At 35.1% G+C, this 18,493-nt stretch overlaps 1 protein-coding gene across 4 annotated transcripts in view; it reads right to left on the bottom strand.

Moving 5' to 3' along the window:
• The window catches only part of LOC127837734 (ecotropic viral integration site 5 ortholog-like), a 310,389-nt gene extending 292,210 nt beyond the window's left edge, over positions 1 to 18,179 (bottom strand). For 3 of the 4 annotated variants that reach the window (XR_008029454.1, XR_008029456.1, XM_052365049.1), the window contains exons 1-2: positions 8,063 to 8,100; positions 1,669 to 1,724 (exon numbers count right to left, since the gene is read on the bottom strand). The gene's annotated coding sequence lies outside the window, so the exon portion shown is untranslated. Of the gene's footprint in view, positions 1 to 1,668; positions 1,725 to 8,062; positions 8,101 to 18,097 lie in introns of those variants that run through there. The other variant, XR_008029455.1, reaches the window with a different exon arrangement.
• Positions 18,180 to 18,493: the final 314 nt, after the last annotated feature.

Below are 18,493 nucleotides of genomic sequence, written 5' to 3'. Positions count from 1 at the left end.
TGGTGTTAATCAATGCAATTGCCGTTTTTAACAACAAATATCGAGTTTCAAAGAAATCAAGTGAGTATTAAATCATTTATTTACTTGTGTCCGATTTTAAGTACTCTCTGAATTTACGTACTGCATCAGTATGTTACGACATTTGTGTACAGTAAGTACACAATACAATAATTGTTTCAATAATGAAGGAACTGAAACAGCGTAACGGTAAAGATACAGGGTGTTTAAATTATATTTTATTAAGAGGAAATGTCAATGCCAAATAATTTGCGAGATACACCGGTACTTTAGTAACTGTTGAAATTCACAACGAAACTTTTAATGGAAATTAAATTATCTCAATGTTGTTACCGCTATGAAATTTTTATTTACAAATAAAAACATCCACGACAATTTTCACGTGCTTTTTATAAGAGCAAAGAAAATCATTTCTTTCATGCAGAAGTTGTAACCGAAAATAGCTGTACACGACGCGTGCAAACCGTGTCAGGTGATTTACGTATGTTGGAATACAACTGTCCTGATTGGGCGCTTATTTCATCAAATCTTTAAATAAAATAATATGCCAAAATTCATTTGATACTTATATGGGATTATCAAGTAATGGATAAAGATGGGAGAAGTTGCATGTATGCGATTGAGACAGTTGACACGTACGTATCCGTGATTCCAGAGGCTCCGGATAATACGATTACTACAATCAGTTATGAGTTCACCATGGCTTCAAACTGTTAATTGCATAATCAAACACGCAATTAACACTCCTCCAGGTGCGATATCCTTCAGCTGGGTTCAAACAAGATCTTCTTTAAAACGCTGTGTTTAAAAAGAACAGAAAACACTGTCATGGGCATGGGCGTGAAAAGCATTATTCATTATCACTTGAATGAAAGGGATCAATACAATACGTTTATGTTCAATTACTTTTACTTTTAGTTAGCGAACACGATGAACACCGCGTTAGATATTATGGGTCCGCGGTGATTCGCGGTGTTCGCCTTATGGCAAACGGCCCCCGCGACATTTGATTTGATATTGGTAAGCGAACACAGTGAGATGAACACCAGGGCGAGTGGCGTTTGTTTAAGTACACGGTGCCTGTACTGTATAAACACTAGACTGGCCAATATTGACGCACAAGCTCTTTAACACTATTGATTACATACAGGCTGTCTGCAGTGTACCAGTGGTTAAGCAGGGCTCCCTCTGGCTCAAAATTTTCTGTAGCCAAATTTACCTTTTTATGTCTTGATTCACATTATTTCGGATATTTTATGGGTGATTATGTAGAAATCCTTGTAGCCAAATGGAATTTTTTGTAGCCAAATTTTCTTATTTGTAGCCATTGGCTAATTTGGCGAATGGCAGAGTAAGCCCTGGTTAAGTATAAACAGGCAGTGGTTATTGTTCCTAGCGTAGCTAACAGCAGACTGACTTGCAGTTATCCTTCCTAGCGTAGCTAAAAGCAGACTGACTTGCAAAACTGCCTCTACATTAGTTGTGAGCTTATGCTCACAACTAAAAACCTTTAGTTGGAACATTGGTATGAAGATGCTGCACTTCTTCCTTAACTAGAGCATTGTGCAGACACCGACACCCAACATTGGAGGAAGTAGTATATCTCTGACTAATCCATGAATTGGATTGATGTAATTGAAAAATACTCACTTGTATTATCTTCTGCCTCCCATCTTGAGTTCCTGTGCGTTCTCAGCTTCAGCTCTCTAGAAAAAAAGCACAAGTAGTGTCTACCCTTTGACAGTTGAAAAGAAGAATGCCCGAACATGACTCTTCAATTGATTGCAACAGTGTTGTGTTTGATTTCTCTATTCAATTAAAAATTTTGCTTTAAATTGTCTTGGTTGGGGGAAATTGTAAAGTTAAATGAGAAAATAAATGAATTTGACAGCTACTTTTATCTTCATTAAATTTTACTTGCATTTTATATTACATATTACCAAAACAAAACAAGTTGACAAAACAAGTTACCGGTAAAAGATTTATGATTTTTTGACTTAAAATTGTAATATATTTATATTTTTTTCACATACATGTCTAATACACAGTGGAATACGCCACTTATCTTGGCGTTGAAGTAAGCTCAACTTTAAACTGGTCACCTCACGTAAATAAAATTAGAAGTAAAGCAAGCCAGAGCTTAGGATTCTTAAAACGAAACATTCATTCTTCTAAAATGGAAACTAAGGCAGCAGCATATAACAGCATTGTTAGACCATCCTTGGAATATTGCTCTAGTGTGTGGGACCCTTAATTACCATCAGAAAGATATTGATAAAATTGAAAATGTTCAGCGTCAAGCCGCCAGATTTGTAACAAATAATTACAGCAAGACACCGGGCACGGTCACAAATATAATTAAGGATTTGAATTGGAATACCTTGCAATCAAGAAGACAACAAGATAGACTAATTTTGTTCTATAAAATAGTATATAATTCAACTTCAACGGGGGTACTTGACAAAATCCACTACGTAGACATCGACATCGAGGGCATGTTGACATCAATCCCCTTCACTATCGCACTCCATACAATAGACACTCACGCCATACTATCACATGGCATACCAAATACCACCAAGTACAGCTGATTACCACAAATTTTCTTTCTTTCCAAGAACAGTTGTACAATGGAACACACTTCCATCTTATGTAGTCAGCGCTGATACGATCCCTGGATTTAAATCAGTGCTGTTTACATCAGTGTTCCTTCCTTAGATCACATGTTTCTGCTTTTATCCTGTTTTTAACTTGACTAATATTATCACCACATGCACAGTTGTATATGTATATATTAAAGTCTTAAGGGCTTAAGGTGTTAGGTTTTGCACCTTTTTTTTATCACTGTTGATAGGATTTTCCTGAGTGGATTGAGTAACTCGGGTAACCTATCAATCTATTTCTTTTTAACCCCCACGCATGGCCATAATGTATAAGTATTGAACATAGCCATTATTATAAAAGAAAAAGAAGAAGAAGAGTCAAGAACCTTTTGTCTAAAAAAAGTTGAGTGTTATATTCTTGGAAATGTTGGTATTTTCAATTCTTTCATTAGCATTTCCAAAGCTCTTTAATTATTAATGTAAGATGTGTATATATGCAAAAAATAAGGTGTATCATACATATATTTTTATCACACAAATCAAGTCTTATATTTCACATTATTTAACGTTAATATTCTTGGTAACGTATTGCTTTCATGTCTGATGAAATGTGACATAATGGTCAATCAATGTTCTTATCAGTTAACAAGATTGCCAAACTGTCACAAGATACGCCCGTTTGAACTGACTGACTAAAGGGGTTGTTTACCCTCGGGACTTCGGTTAATAAACCATTGCCCGAGCACACTGCTTAACATAAAACTCTACGTTAAAGAAGCCGAAAACGGCTATAATATGGTCAGCCCAATTTTACTGGGCTGTACCATTTATAATACAACAAAACATTGCAGTGTTGATGCGGTTCTTCAATAATTATCTATTGGTTTAAAAATATCTATACTTTTCTAATCAAAAAGCGTAAATTAAAGAACGCGGTATTCGATAATCTTAATGGACAATGTTTTGCCTAAAGCTTTTAGAAAGCGGCGTTTTCATTGGTTGACAGTATTTAAAAGCCTGGCTCTGATTGGTTATCTCTTTCACGTCAGCACAAACTCAAGTAGGTCAATCCGTTTTGAGATGGAAAAATTCACACAAAGAACGACCTTGAAATGGCGTCCGCTCCTGCATGGACGTGAAAGAGATAACCAATCATATTGTATGGCGTCTGTTCTTTTGCACTTTTAAAATGTAAACAAAGAAGAGTTTCATTAGGAAATGTATGAAACAAAAAGGAATAATTACATTGATTAATACTTGAATAGACTGAGTATAAGTTATAATAGGATATCATAAATATCACAAAAATCACAGATATTTAATCGGTTAAATAAAACAAATATCACAGATATTATAACGGCTTGTTACAAAGTAAAGCCTAAAGTATGAGCACATACACATGTTTGTATGAATATAATATTCACAGCCGAATGTCTTTGTCCTTTTTCTTAAAATGAAAATATATATCAATGATTTTTTCATTTTCAACATAAGTTTCAGACAGTTCAGCCGTCATGCACAGTCTCAGTTTTCTTAGCCATTTTGCGTCTAATTGGGATCTTTTAAATCGATAAAATGGCAAATTTGAGCATTTTTAATCAATAAAATGAACCAAATTGGAATGATTTTATCAACAAATATTGACACAATAAAGATATATCAGGCTTTTTCCTGGCCATTTAAATTTGGGAGAAAAACGCAATTAATGTGAAAAGTCCACAGATTTGGGAAAAACTATTTAATATAACTCTTTATAATAATTCAAAATAATTTAAATCAAAGTTATATACTTTGTTAGTTGTTTATGAACTAAATTTGAGATATATTTATCATGATTATGAGACAGTTTAAAAAAAAAACAAAAAAAAAAACATATATATTTTTTTTAACTTCTGGAGGGGATTTTTTTTTTACAAAAGGGGGGAAAAATATATACTCTTTTTTGAGGGGAATGGCCGAATATCGGCCCCGAAATTTCCATAAAAAAACACTGGCACCGCACCGGTAAACAACCCAATATAGTGTATAAATATAGTTAATGATAAGAAGTTAAGTCATTTGATAGTTTTAATTGTAAAATTGAAAGTTAGCCAAAAGAAGTTTCCGAATATCAAATGACGTCCGAAATTGTGCAAGTTTTGTAGAAATACTAAAATAGAAAAAGAAAAAAACAACAATTAACAGGCAAGGGACATTGGAGTTGTAGGTTGTTGTGGTGGTAGTAGATGTCTGATGGCTGGACCCTCTTCTTTATATTTCTTTATATTGTAGAACAGAAGCTCAAAAATCTTTGTTTATCTCTGTCATGGCGACCAAGGAATGAATGTTCCGTTTGAAGGTTTTGGACACCATGCTAAATGCTTGAAATGCACTAAGTGACCTAGTGACCTAGTTTTTGACCCGGCATGACCCATATTTGAACTTGACCTAGATATCATTTAGACACAGCTTCTGACCAAATTTGGTGAAGATTGGATGAACAGTTCTTCGATTAGAGAGCGGACACCATGCTAAATGCTTGAAATGCACTAAGTGAACTTGACCTAGATAATATTTAGACACATTTCTGACCAAATTTGGTGAAGATTGGATGAACAGTTCTTCGATTAGAGAGCGGACACCATGCTAAATGCTTGAAATGCACTAAGTGACCCACTTGACCTAGATATTGTCTAGATAAAACTTCTGATCAAGTTTGGTGAAGATCGGATGAAATCTACTTGAATTAGAGAGCGGACACTGCTGTGGACACCGCCGCCCACCCGCCTGCCAAGGGTGAAACTATAATACAGGCCTCGAAGAATCCACTCGACCGCTCGCATATGCGAGTGAAGATGACGGTCGGGCGAGTAAAGTTTGTTAAATACTCGACCGACCGGGCGAGTGCTGTTTTTCAAGTTGAGAAATATAAATTCAGTTCCAGAACTCCTGCCACATCGATACAAATTGCAAACAATTTTTCGAAAAAAAAGAAAGGTTTTGTACACAAAGAAACTGCACTTTCGTTTTGACAATGAAAAATGACGTCACAGGCACAGTTAAAATTATTCTCGAAATCGGCTGCGCTCTTTTCGTAGGTGTCAGTGCTCGATACTAATCAATTAAAAGTGAAAAAAACAGTTAAATATATTGGTCATTCTGTGAAGAATAAAATTTCATTTTAATGTAAATATCAATAAAAAAATAATACATAACTAGTTATTTATAATACTTCTTATATTTAATTAAAAATAAACAGAAAAAATAATTATTAATAAACAAAAAGTTAACAAAAAGGTTCTGGTTGATCATAACTTTAAATATAGATATATATTTTTTTTAAAGGCAGGGCAAGTAAATTAGAGTGAAGGGCGAGTGGATAATGTCAGGCCTACTGGCCCTGCAGGGCGAGTGGCTCTGGAAAAATTCTTCAAGGCCTGTAATACATCCCGTTTTTTCAAAACGGGCGTATAAAAAGTATATGCGTACAGTCAATGTGGTACTAGAAATGTATGTGGTCCACAGTATCATGCATGTCACTATACATGTCAATTAAGGAAGAATTTTATATAAAACAAATATTATTTTAACAGGAAAATAAATGTTTGTTAACAATTCTATAACATAATTACATTCTTCTGGGTCACATACTGGTAACTACAGTGTACAAATATTTTTACAGGTTCTGCTCCACAATACATGTATGCACATTTTGAAAAGATTTTGCTTTATATTCATAGTTTTCATATATTTATATGCTTTTTGTTGAATGTTTATAGGCTTATTACATAGAAACATGGTATCTACATGTACTCTTAATTATTATTTTTTTAATCTCATGTCTCCAGGCCTTTCCCCACAATTAAATTGTTCATGCACAAAGGAAAAGATTCTTACTTGGCAATGGATTCATTTTCGTTAAATTCACGAGTACTACATTGATTTCTACATATATTAAGACCTAACACACGACAAGCACATAATAATAATTTCATGAAATTTAGGCACAGTGTAACTCCTGATTTACTTACTCAGGCACAATGTAACCACTGATTTGAAAATACAGACACAGTGGCAACATACAGCTGTATTGTGTGTTTTTTTGCTCAAATTTGGGTCTGGTAAACCCAGTTTTTCCCAATCCAAAGGGACTTCGTCCCATTCCCTAAATGGTACAAAATACACTGCAAGCATGTGCTTGACGGCCCTGCATGAGGAGAGCCCTCAATGCTACATAGAGCCACTGAACGATTTCACCTCCTTACTGATGAAATTGTGAATGTGCAAGTATTATTAAATTTCAAAACAAGTCCTGTCAGGGCATGCATAAGTTTTGATAACAGGAAGTCTGTACTTTCAAGCCTCAGAGTTAAAAAGTTTTGCTGAACGCTCACTGTAGTTGAAGTTTTGACAGTGGGTAACAAATAAGCCCTGAGGATATACATTAAATTAAAATTGTTTGAATTATTAATTCATATTTATGACTTCATCTTATCAGACACCTAAGTGACTTGGTAGACTGTCACTTTGTTTACTGGTCATTGGAGAGTTAAGGAATTCAAGCTCAGAAATTCCTCCACATACTTCAAATAATGCACATTTTCTGAGAGAGTGATATTGATCCATATGAAGCCTCAATTGATTAAAGTCGATAATTCCTAAATGCATTTGCTGAAGGCATCTGAAAATTCAATTTCGCAGATGAAAGTAATTTGCTGTCGTCCTTCGATCCAATAACTAAAAAAACCTTAATCTGTTTATGTTGCATCAGCAAAATTGTAGGGAAACCAAATTGTTGCCAACAAGTCAGTTGTACATGTATACTATGATATTGTCAATATTTGCAGAACTGCACAGATCTCAGAGATTTGGTATCTCTAGACTATTCTGGTATAAAAATGATATTGAATATTTTTACCTAAAAATCTATAATGTTTTGAAAAGTAATAATTATATTATTAAAGAAAGAAAAAAAGGTTAATACAAAATATGTCCTTTCATTTCAAACCAGAACCAGAAAAGCATTACATTAGCTTCACTATTTTATCTGTTTAAATTGAAATTATTCATCGAACATTGGCACTATTAAAAAAAAAATCTAAGTGAAGTGTTGTTTTGCTTGTTTACACATAATGTAGGCATTGATCTTCTTTCAAACTATGACAATTATTTTGAAAAACTTCATTTTACCAAACTGTGAACGCATCCCTTCAAAGTTACAAATTGATATTTGAAATGCTTTCAAGCCAGTCCTCCTGTCAAAACATATAGATCTTATGAACAAAATTTCTCAAATGGTAAAGAAAATCCCTACACAATAATTTAAACTCATTAAAAAAATTACACATTTTGACAAGGACATATTGCGAAAATGATAGGACCTCAAATTTTATAAATGAAACAAATGAGAATAACCATGAATGATGATGAACGCTGATTAGATTGTACATGAACATGATTACCGTAACAAACAGTTATCCAGATTGTGTTGTTCAAAGTAACTACAACTTCACATCCACAGTAGCCACTTGGCCACCACTTCTCCGGACTAGTAACCACACTCCTTCATTAACTGGTCATGAATCATTAGGGCCTAAAGCATTTAGGTGACTTCAGCACATGTTTTATACACAACCTGGTAAAAATGTGAATGTCATAATTATATGGTCTATTGCCTGATGCGCTACTTAAGTTGTACAACACTGTACATCCGTTTCTACATGAATTTATATCATGTTAACTATATTTGCTCATTTGTTAAAGAAAATTTATGATTAAGGGGTAACTTTTTGAACAATTTGCTGCAAATAATTCAATTATGCGTGTCACATAAACATGGATGGCAAATAATCTTATCATGTCAGGGCCCTCATTTGGCCGTTTTTGGGGCCGAAATTCGGCCCCATTCCCCTCTTAAAATAGAATACTTTTTCCCCTATTTCAGCTAAAAATTCCCCCCTCAAAAAAAAAAATTTTTTTTTTTACTTTTATACCTTAGCTTGCAGCTGGTATTGTACTATTAACATTTGATTAAATGTATATTTATGTAAATTACATTAAAATATAGCAATTTTAAGTGCTGAATGGTCGGTGAAAAGATCTTCTAAAATTCCCCCTTTTCGCCCAAAACGACGCGAAATCCCCCCCTTTAAGGGCCCCGGCCACAATCCCCCAAAGTGTAGCAAGGGCCATGCATGTACATGTAGAGGTAATAGGCACAGTCACTTTACTTTAGTTATATATGTTTGCAATGCATTTTAAATAATTTTAAATGCTTAATTTATTTGACAGAAAGTTACTATTAGGTTGTACTTTGACCAACGAGTTCAAAGATGAGCAAGTGATGTACCGATAATCGCTAGTATGAACCTGTAATTAACGCAATAAAAAAGCAATATATGAATTCTTTGTTTGTTCATTTCCGATAGTTGTTGTCTAACACCTTCCATAACACTTTGAAGCGTTTAGTATTTGTCACAGTTATTTTACTGAGAAGGTGTAGTACCATTGCGGTTGATAATTGAACTGTTAATTGGCACTACCAATGGTAATTGTCACAGCGCTTATGCTATCGGGCGAAACAATTGTTTAATACCGGTTTACAAGGTAATTTACACAATAACGCAAATGTAATGGTCCGTTGCCCTCAGGCATGCACCTGCCATGTTTTATGATGTTAATCTGGTTGTAAAACCCGGCCATGATCGAAGTGTCATAAGATATCGAAAACAGGACAGACATTTGGTAAAATAGCGCTGGTAAATATACTGTCAAAAAACTTAAGACATTAATTATGGTCGAAAACTCGTGTGTCTGAAAATTAAGAGTCACGAAAAATAAATATTTTTGCTAAAAAAAGGGGTGTCCGAAAACTTAGTGTGTTTGAAAACATAGAGTAATTATGGTACATGTATGTCTATGGGCAAATAAAATGTCCATTTCTCCATCTCAATGCAAGATGTTTCTGTTACATAAATAAAAATCAGATTATCTATGATTGGACAATTTAATTTGACAGGGGTTACAGTCTTTGAATTAATGAATAAATAAGCTTTAAATACCTTTATTCAAATTTGTAATGATTCACACAAAACAATTTGCTACAGTTAAATAATGATCACAGGTGAAATGTCAACATGGTCACAACAGTATTTTATTGATTTTGATGACATATTTTTACAATATTCACACATCAAATCCCGTGAAAAAAACATTGTCATGAGAATGGTTGGTCATGGTTGAAAGAAGCATTGCCAGACTTATAATTGCCTTTCATGTGAGACCATGGTTAAAAATGGTATACTGTATAACAAGTGCAACGCATAGAGGGTGCCAACGCTCGGCTGTGGATGCAGTTTTGAATAAATGAAAGCTTGTACGAAGTGACCGTGACCTTTGACCTAGTGACCCAAAAATGGGTGTGGTGTGTAGAACTCATCAAGGTGCATCTACATATGAAGTTTCAAAGTTGTATGTGGAAGTGCTTTGATTTTAGAGCCTATGTTAAGGTTTTCGCACGACGCGGAAGGCGGACGACAGACGCCGAGCTGGCTATTACAATACCTCGGGTTTTATCCGAAAACAGCTAAAAAACTAAACAAACTATGGTTTTCAATGTTCTAGCTCTTATTTAAAAAAAGTAAACAAAATTCAATTTCATAAAAACATAAACATTATATTATAGCTCATGTATTACTAAAGCAGTCTTGGACGTAACCCACTCGACCGTTGACCGAGTCGATTGATTTTTGCGTCAGGCGAGTGAAAATTCCAAGTCGGAAGCCCGATCGATCGAGTAATTGTTTTCATGTCGGAACTAAGTAACAAGTCCAAAATAGCTTCATATAGACACTTTTTAAAACAGAATCGGTCATTTACCTCCAGCACTCATTGACTAGACGCTTATCATACAGTGGTGTAAGTCAATGTTGTGAGATGCTATAGCTATTATTATTACTGTTTGGAGAACTCACGGCGATTAATTTATGTTAATGTTTTTTTCTGCGTTATTTTTGAAGGTGCAACGCACAAACATCAACCGTAAAATGTGAATGAAGGTAGCAAGAAATAATATGAACAGTCAACAAAGTGAAAATTCCAACTGTCATGGAAAAATATTCGGTCTTGGCTTCGTTTTGATGTCTGCAAGACGAAGTAAGGAGGAATTTGATTCTGCATGTTCTGTGTCTACATTTCTGACTGGCTGGTAAGTGCATTTCATAAATCATGTAAACAAGATATGTGTTTGTCAGAAACACTGCAATGCCCCCTAATGCGCCGCTTTGAAGCCATATAATAATTATTTTACCTTTGACCTTGAAGTATGACCTTAACCTTTCACCACTCAAAATGTGCAGCTCCATGAGATACACATGCATGCCAAATATCAAGTTGCTATCTTCCATAATTCAAAATTTATGAACAAGGTTAAAGTTTTGGGACAGAATGACAGAAAGGCCAAAAACAATATACCCTCGATCATTCGATCCGGGGACATAAAAAACAACATGCAATTAGATATCCTGCATTAACTTACAAGTATAGTTTTAACAGATAAAGTTTGTATGTTGTGGAACAAATCCTGACAGTATATTCAAATGTGTAACATACTGCATTTTAGATGCTGGTACCATCCGAGACAAACCAGATGAGGCTTAGGCGATGGTACTACTGCTACAAATGCCGTTATAGATTAAAAAGACTCAGAAGTTGGGGCAGAAAAGTTGCATTTTTGTTCTTCTTCTAATGCACAGGTATTATTGCTTATTGCTAGTTTGACAGTGCATTTACTTTATTCAGATATTTGTGTGGAACATTTGTATCATGTTATAACATTATTTTTTTCAGGCCGCCTTTAAGAGCAAACCTGACATGTCAGACCTGGATGTCGGTTACTCAGACAATGATCATGATGGAATGGAGATGTCTGGAGACCTTGTGTTAATTTTTTGTCAGACATTTACTGTGAATAAAAACAGAATCAAGTGTTTATTTGTTTAATCTTCATTGTTCTATGTTTCTTCAATACAAACATAGTTACAAATGTAACAGAATATAACTTTAATTCGGGCTAGTTAAAATTAATTTGGGCTGGTGAAATTTCCAAGCTGGTAGCCCCACCGGGCTAGTGCCTAAAAAAATAATGCCAAGACTGCTTTAGGTATTTTATCAAAATAATGTAAATATTCTAAATTATTTTTAGTATTGAAAATGTATTATTAAGATTACACGGGTTTAATTTTGTAATTACATAACTTTAAAGTTGACAATCATTATAAGGGAATATACATTTTGTAATTATACGGGTACAAAGGTCCCTCCATAGTTTTGTCAATAGGACATACCACATTTTTGAAATAGGTGCCAATAAAATTTATGACAATTTGCAGCAATTATTGTTTATAAAAGCATCACAATAAATTGTATTATCTGTGGAAAATCGTTCTGTGGGGAATCATATATAGCCTTCTTTCCTATCTATTCGTTCAGCCCTATCTATTCGTGAACAATCTTCACGCGAAATTTGCCGCAATCTGAACAGTCGCGCATGCCCGGTTTCTATACAAGTTTTGACAGGAGATATTTTGCTACCCAGATATGTGAAAAATGCAAACTAAAAACGTAAGAAATCTATTCAATTTAACTATTTTTCAAAATATAAACTAACCTTTCGCCCAAAACAGACATCCTTTTAATGAAATATGCATATACAGTACAGGCAACGTGTACTTTGACAAAAACGCGTGTCTGCGGTGTTCAATTTTCCCGATGGGTGACATATCGCGGGGGGCGGACACGCTACTGACCGCGGTGTTCGGCGAACACCCAAAATCGCCGCGATTGCACGCTATCATTAACTGGAACACCCGTGATCACCGCAATGCCGCGCGGCCATTGATACATGTAATACCTGTCTGCGATGGTCATTCAAGAGTTTTAAATTTACATGTACAATGTACAAATGAACATAATAAACTACATGTATGTGCAAATGTATGCGTTCTTAAAGTGATATTATGGGCAACTAACAGTATTTGCAATATACAATGTAGGTGTGTATCGTAACCGTTGTTTGTTTTTTGTGTTTTCGCTCGATATACACTTGTATTTGTTAATGCAGCATCAACATAATTAAACAATATCCCGAAAAGAAAAATAATCCATTTGAATATCAACCGTACTTTCGTTTTGACAACTTACGACAGAAATGAATCGATGTACGATGCGAGTCTAAATGTAGTTTTCATGCAGATTCTTTCATACCACACAATGACACAATTTGGTTTTACGGATCATTTCAGGTTAGAGGGATGGGTGAGTCATGTAACATATCGAAAATAATATAAATTTTTTATAAACAACCGGTAACAAGATGAGTTGTAGATAATTTCAGATACCACATTCATTATAACTTATTGTTTTCACCCGTTTCTTTTCAGCTCAATTCAACAGTAACAAAATGCCCATCACTTTAAATTATCTACAACTCGTCTTGCTTCCAGTGGTTAATAAAAAAATATAATATTCGATATTTTTCATGACAGTTCAGTCCTCTAAGCCGAAATGATCCGTAAAACAAATTTGTGTCTTTGTGTCGTATGAATGAATCTGCACTAAAATGAAATTTAGGTTTACATCGTACCCCTAATCATAACGAAAGTACAATTGATATTCAAATGATTTTTTTATTTTTCCGGGATATCGTTTTAGAATGTTGATGATGCATTCATAGATATAAGTTTATGTAAAGTGACAACACCAAAAAATAACCGACGGTTGCGATAGACACCTATAAACATTGCATATATTGTTAGATGCGCATAATATTACGTTAAATACTTAAAATATCCTTCGACCAGCATGTACATAAAAATAGACTATATTTACTTGTATTCATTATCGCTTAAAGCGGGTATATACGATTTTTTATATGTGTTTAATTGTAATACATTGATAAAATATGTTACAATAACACAAAATAGGCAAGAAAAATTACACATTAAAGCCGAATTTCATAAAATGCAGCAAAGACAAATTAGCGCCCCGAGTCGATTGTGACGTACATATTTTCCTACAATAACCGAAGCATTCGTCTTTGCATTAGGATCGGAGTTAGTGTTCGTGTGTCGTATGAATAGATATCGTTGCAGGAATTCAAATAAACCGTTAAACTAAGTTTAGATTCACATCGTACATGTATGGTTTACATGCTAGCGAATTCGGCTGCACAGCCGTTTTAAATTTCAGAATTAAATATCTGGCTTATTTCGCATTTTTCGACACGTTCTTCTTAACTTTTATTTTAATTTATATTTAAATATATATATAATAAGTTTATTACACATTTTATATAAATTCATAAATATTTGACAACAACGTATATACCCGCTTTAAATGAAAGGGATCAATAATTTACGTTTATATTTAATTATTTTTTTTTTGCGAACACGATGAACACCGCGGTAGATATAATGGGTCCGCGGTGATTCGCGGTGTCCACCTTATTGAAAACGGCCCCCGCGAATATTTGATCTGAACACCCATCGCGGGGGTCGTTTGGTAAGCGAACACCGTAAAATGAACACCGCGACGAGTGGCGTTTGTCAAAGTACACGTTGCCTGTACTGTAATTCACATTTTTTCTACGTGTTTACATTTGTCTTTCCGTCTGCAAGGCTGTTTGGATTGCCCGGATCAAATGACCTAATTTTATCAAGTCACACAGACGCTTTAGCTAAAAAATTGAGGCCCGCAATGGGGTTACTGCGATGTCTGTAGTCAATTAATTTTCAATTAACGTTCTGGCGTTTATCTTTTTGCAAATTCTACAATTGTTGAGCCCGATAATTCCTAATAATTTCTTTCGTTCAAAAGCCCACTCCATCCAGATATCATGGCAAGTATTGAAACTATACAAAAGATAAAATTCTAAAGGCTTACTATGATGTAAAGAAACATAGATCGTCTCTGCGCAAGGCGGCGTGGGAATATGGTGTCCCCTACCAGACATTGAGGGACAGAGTCTCTGGCAAAGTTGATCCTGACGATTTTGCGAGGGAAACCGTACTTGAGACAGAAGAGGAACTGGGGCTGGTAGAACATGCGGAACAATGTGCAAGATTGGGATATTATTGCCCCTTCCAATGAAAAACCACATTCAGTAACGTCCCCACGATCAGCAACGACGACCTTATTGCATGTGCCGACGCAGCTGGAAGCAACATACCTCCCTACTTTGTTTTTAAAGGTGAGGTATAAAAACGAATATCGAATATCTATGCCATTTACCATAGTTTATACAACTTTACGTCAGACAATTTTTAATTACGAACATGACTTTATAAGTAAAAAAACACTGTAAAAGAAAGAGAAACTCAATATGTATCTCATTTAAAACGATAAATTGATAGTGACCAAATGATATTACGTCTTTTTTTATCAATACTAACGATATGTTTCGGACTTAAATCTAAATAATATGTTATAATTTAACAGGTAAAAGATTCAACGAAGACTTCATGAAGGGTGCATCTGCTGGGGCCGGTTATGCTATGTCCGATTCCGGGTGGTCAACGACCACAGTTTTTCAGGATAACCTAAAAATCCATTTTCTAAAACATGTTAAACGGGACCACGAGAACCAACCCATCCTACTTATACTTGATGGACATACAACTCCAGGGTTTTTTTTTAGAAAAAAGGGAAGACGCTGGACGCTGGGTAAAAGGGGAAAATCGACCGCGAAAGAGACATATTTGGGGAAAAAATAAAAACTGATCATTTCAATGTCTATAACTCGCCTAAAAACTTCAGGTTTTTTTTTTAGAAAAAGAGGCATGTCTCTGACTTTTTTGTTCTTAAACACATGAACAAGTATGGTATTAAAGTCAAAGTCCTAAATAAAGTTGCAGGGTTAGATCTAATAATGGGAAATGTTTTCAACTGGGGCCGGGGAACGATTTCAATATTGTGATTTCAATTTCATGATGAATGGGTTGACGATCTAGATCTGCTACAGTATTGGAAGGGAAAGGTGCGGCAGCTGCAGATTGTCTACTTTCACTTTCACAATAATCCGACAGTATTAATCGATGTTGATTACATGTACCTCCGAATCCTGCTGGGTTTCAACGGTTTTTGATGATTCATTATTAAAAAAGGCGTCAACGCAATTAATGTTTTCCGAGTCCGAACGTTTTATTTTGTTCGTGTATGAACGCCAATTGTGAGACTTTTTTTGTTTTAACGTTTATACCCATCTTGGCTTTCACATAACCCGGATGAAAACTCGACTGGTTTCCGGTAATTAATTGACGAATCACCCTTCTCGCGCAAGACCGGAATCCAGTAAAATAGTCACATGATTAATACGATTAGTTGCCCGGTTTCCATGACGTAATTTAAGAGCTATATATAGAATCACTGGGATTCCCAGATTTGAGTGTTCGTCGGGAGAGAGAGAGCGAGATCGTTGTACATGGTACAAATAGGATAAGTGTCGACTTCCCAAAAGAAAGAAAAAAACATTTCTTTGAGGGTAAAATATTATATTTTGGTGAAAAATTATATTTTTGGAGGGGAAATGGTAGTTTTAGGGGAAAAATTCTGGTAGGGGAAGACGCCGATTATCGGCGTCACTTTCTTAGTAAAAAAAAACCCCTGAACTCATACATCATCCGAGTTGATCCAATGGGCGCTTTCCAACAACATACACATATTTGCATTGCCGGCTCACACTACACATGTTTTACAACCTCTTGATGTTGCAGTGTTCGGGCCATTCAAGCGGTTTTATTACAGCGAATGTGTTGCTTACATGAAAACCAACATGGGTAAAATCGTAACTAAAAACAATATAGCTGCAATCGCCTGTCAAGCGTATCTTAAGGCTATGAGTCCGTGGAACATTGTGTCTGCCTTTAAGAAAACAGGCATATACCCACTTAACAAGACAGCTATTTCACAGAACCAATTATACCCGTGTGAATCATTTAGAGACGAGACACCGCTTCAAAAGATAAATGCACTTTGTTCAGGAAAAGAGGCAATCGATGCTTATCTACAAAAAAGTCAGAAGCAGAAAAAAATAAAACAACTGTGCAAACAAATAAGAATAAATGTAACTGCATGAATAAGAAACAAAAACTTTCTAAACCAAACCCTGGTGGTAAGGAAAACACGAGCGAGCAGTACATTGAAGAAATAGACTTGTATTCCTCCCAAAAGGATGACGTGACCCCAGCCTTTCCGCAGCTCACAAAAAGTCCACAGCCCTCTACAAGTGGGTTAAATTTCATTCACATAAATGACATGCACATAAATGACAGCGACAATTGATTCAGAAGGGGAAAGCGAGGTTTGCTGCGTATGTGGACTTTTTTATCCACGCAAAGCTGACAAAAATTCGTTTATTAAAATAGTCAACTGGGCACAGTGTGATGAGTGCAGACATTGGGTTCACCTTGCTTTCTGTGACAAGAAAAGAGTCTTGAGGAGGGGAGATGCTTTTCGGTGCATGCACTGCATAATTTAAACTTCGAAAGACAAACTTTGTTATCTTTTTTTTGTTGTTAATATTTCAAAGTTTATTGTTGTTTAGATGTGTATCTTATTTCTACAGTTGTAATTTGTGTTTATTTTATGATTAATGACAGGAAATATAATTTCGGACGGCATATGTAATATATTCTCGTGGCGAAAGGGCTCATCTTTTATGTCTCAGTCATAGTGCAATTCACCGATCTGTGTTTCCCCTTCCGAGGCCTCAAATTGTGCGCGCGTGACGTCATTGAATGATGTGAACGAATACATAGGAAACGTTTGGATGATTCTGATTTGTCGACAGCAACCTTTTTGTAAGTAAATAAGTTGTGTTACCGAAGTTATCGACATGTTTTTGTTGTTTAAACTTATAGATAAGATATTGCTTGAACTTTGTGTAATAGTTTCATTCATCCATATCAACATGTAAGGAGCATGCGTGCGTTCAACCTCTTAGGTGGACGAATAGACAGGAAAACAGGCTAGATATAGCAGCATTAAATACCCTTTTCAAGGATTAGAACTATTAGAAAGTCTGTCAGTCCTTTTACAAGGCCAATGAAACTGCTATAATTTTAAATACTGGCCTAGATTTTGGTCATCTACTAATCAGTAGTTGTCTTGCCAGGAAATCTTTGTGGTCTGACAGTAAATATTGTGAATGTCTGTCATATAAGTGAACAAACACCTTACTTTTCTACGTTTATAAATTAATTGTTTAATTAATTCCAGAAACATCTATACTTGTCTCTTTTTTATGTTTTTGCGCTGTCAGATTAAATTATTCTAGAGAATTATTATTCTTAAGTTAAAACTTTTTGTTTATTGAAATATACTTTGATCATGTTGATAGTTAAATTAAATAACACAAGATAAAACAGGCATTATGACTGTTTGAAACATTTCCGTAATCAGCGAAATTCTTCACTTATAATTTAAGTTATGTTTTTAATTACCTCTGAACATTAGTAACTGTCAATAGTTTAGTATTCCAAGTACCACAAGTTGACAGCTGCACTCTACGCCCTCGAAATCCGTTATAATCACAATTTCAATTAGTTGTAAAAACTGCAAATGTTTACGGCTACAACCCACCAGCATGTTTTTGTCTGTTTAATTTTACTTGAGTTGCGACACCTTAAGGGTTTTTCGGGATGGAATGAGTGAAGACTTGGATTGCGCATGCGTGAAGGGAAGAAGTTCTGGCAATTGATCGCTGAGGAAATATTTTGTTCCAGGAGTTCCTGGCCTCTCCTATTCCATCTTTTTGGTTTATTAGATGTAGTTTTTGTTACTCACTGCAACGAGACCACTCCCGATAAATTCTGATTCCATCTTGACGATTTATCTAC

The sequence above is a fragment of the Dreissena polymorpha genome, chromosome 7, assembly GCF_020536995.1.
Source record: "Dreissena polymorpha isolate Duluth1 chromosome 7, UMN_Dpol_1.0, whole genome shotgun sequence".
In the NCBI taxonomy this organism is placed as follows: domain Eukaryota; kingdom Metazoa; phylum Mollusca; class Bivalvia; order Myida; family Dreissenidae; genus Dreissena; species Dreissena polymorpha.
This window is presented reverse-complemented; position numbering and strand designations above follow the sequence as displayed.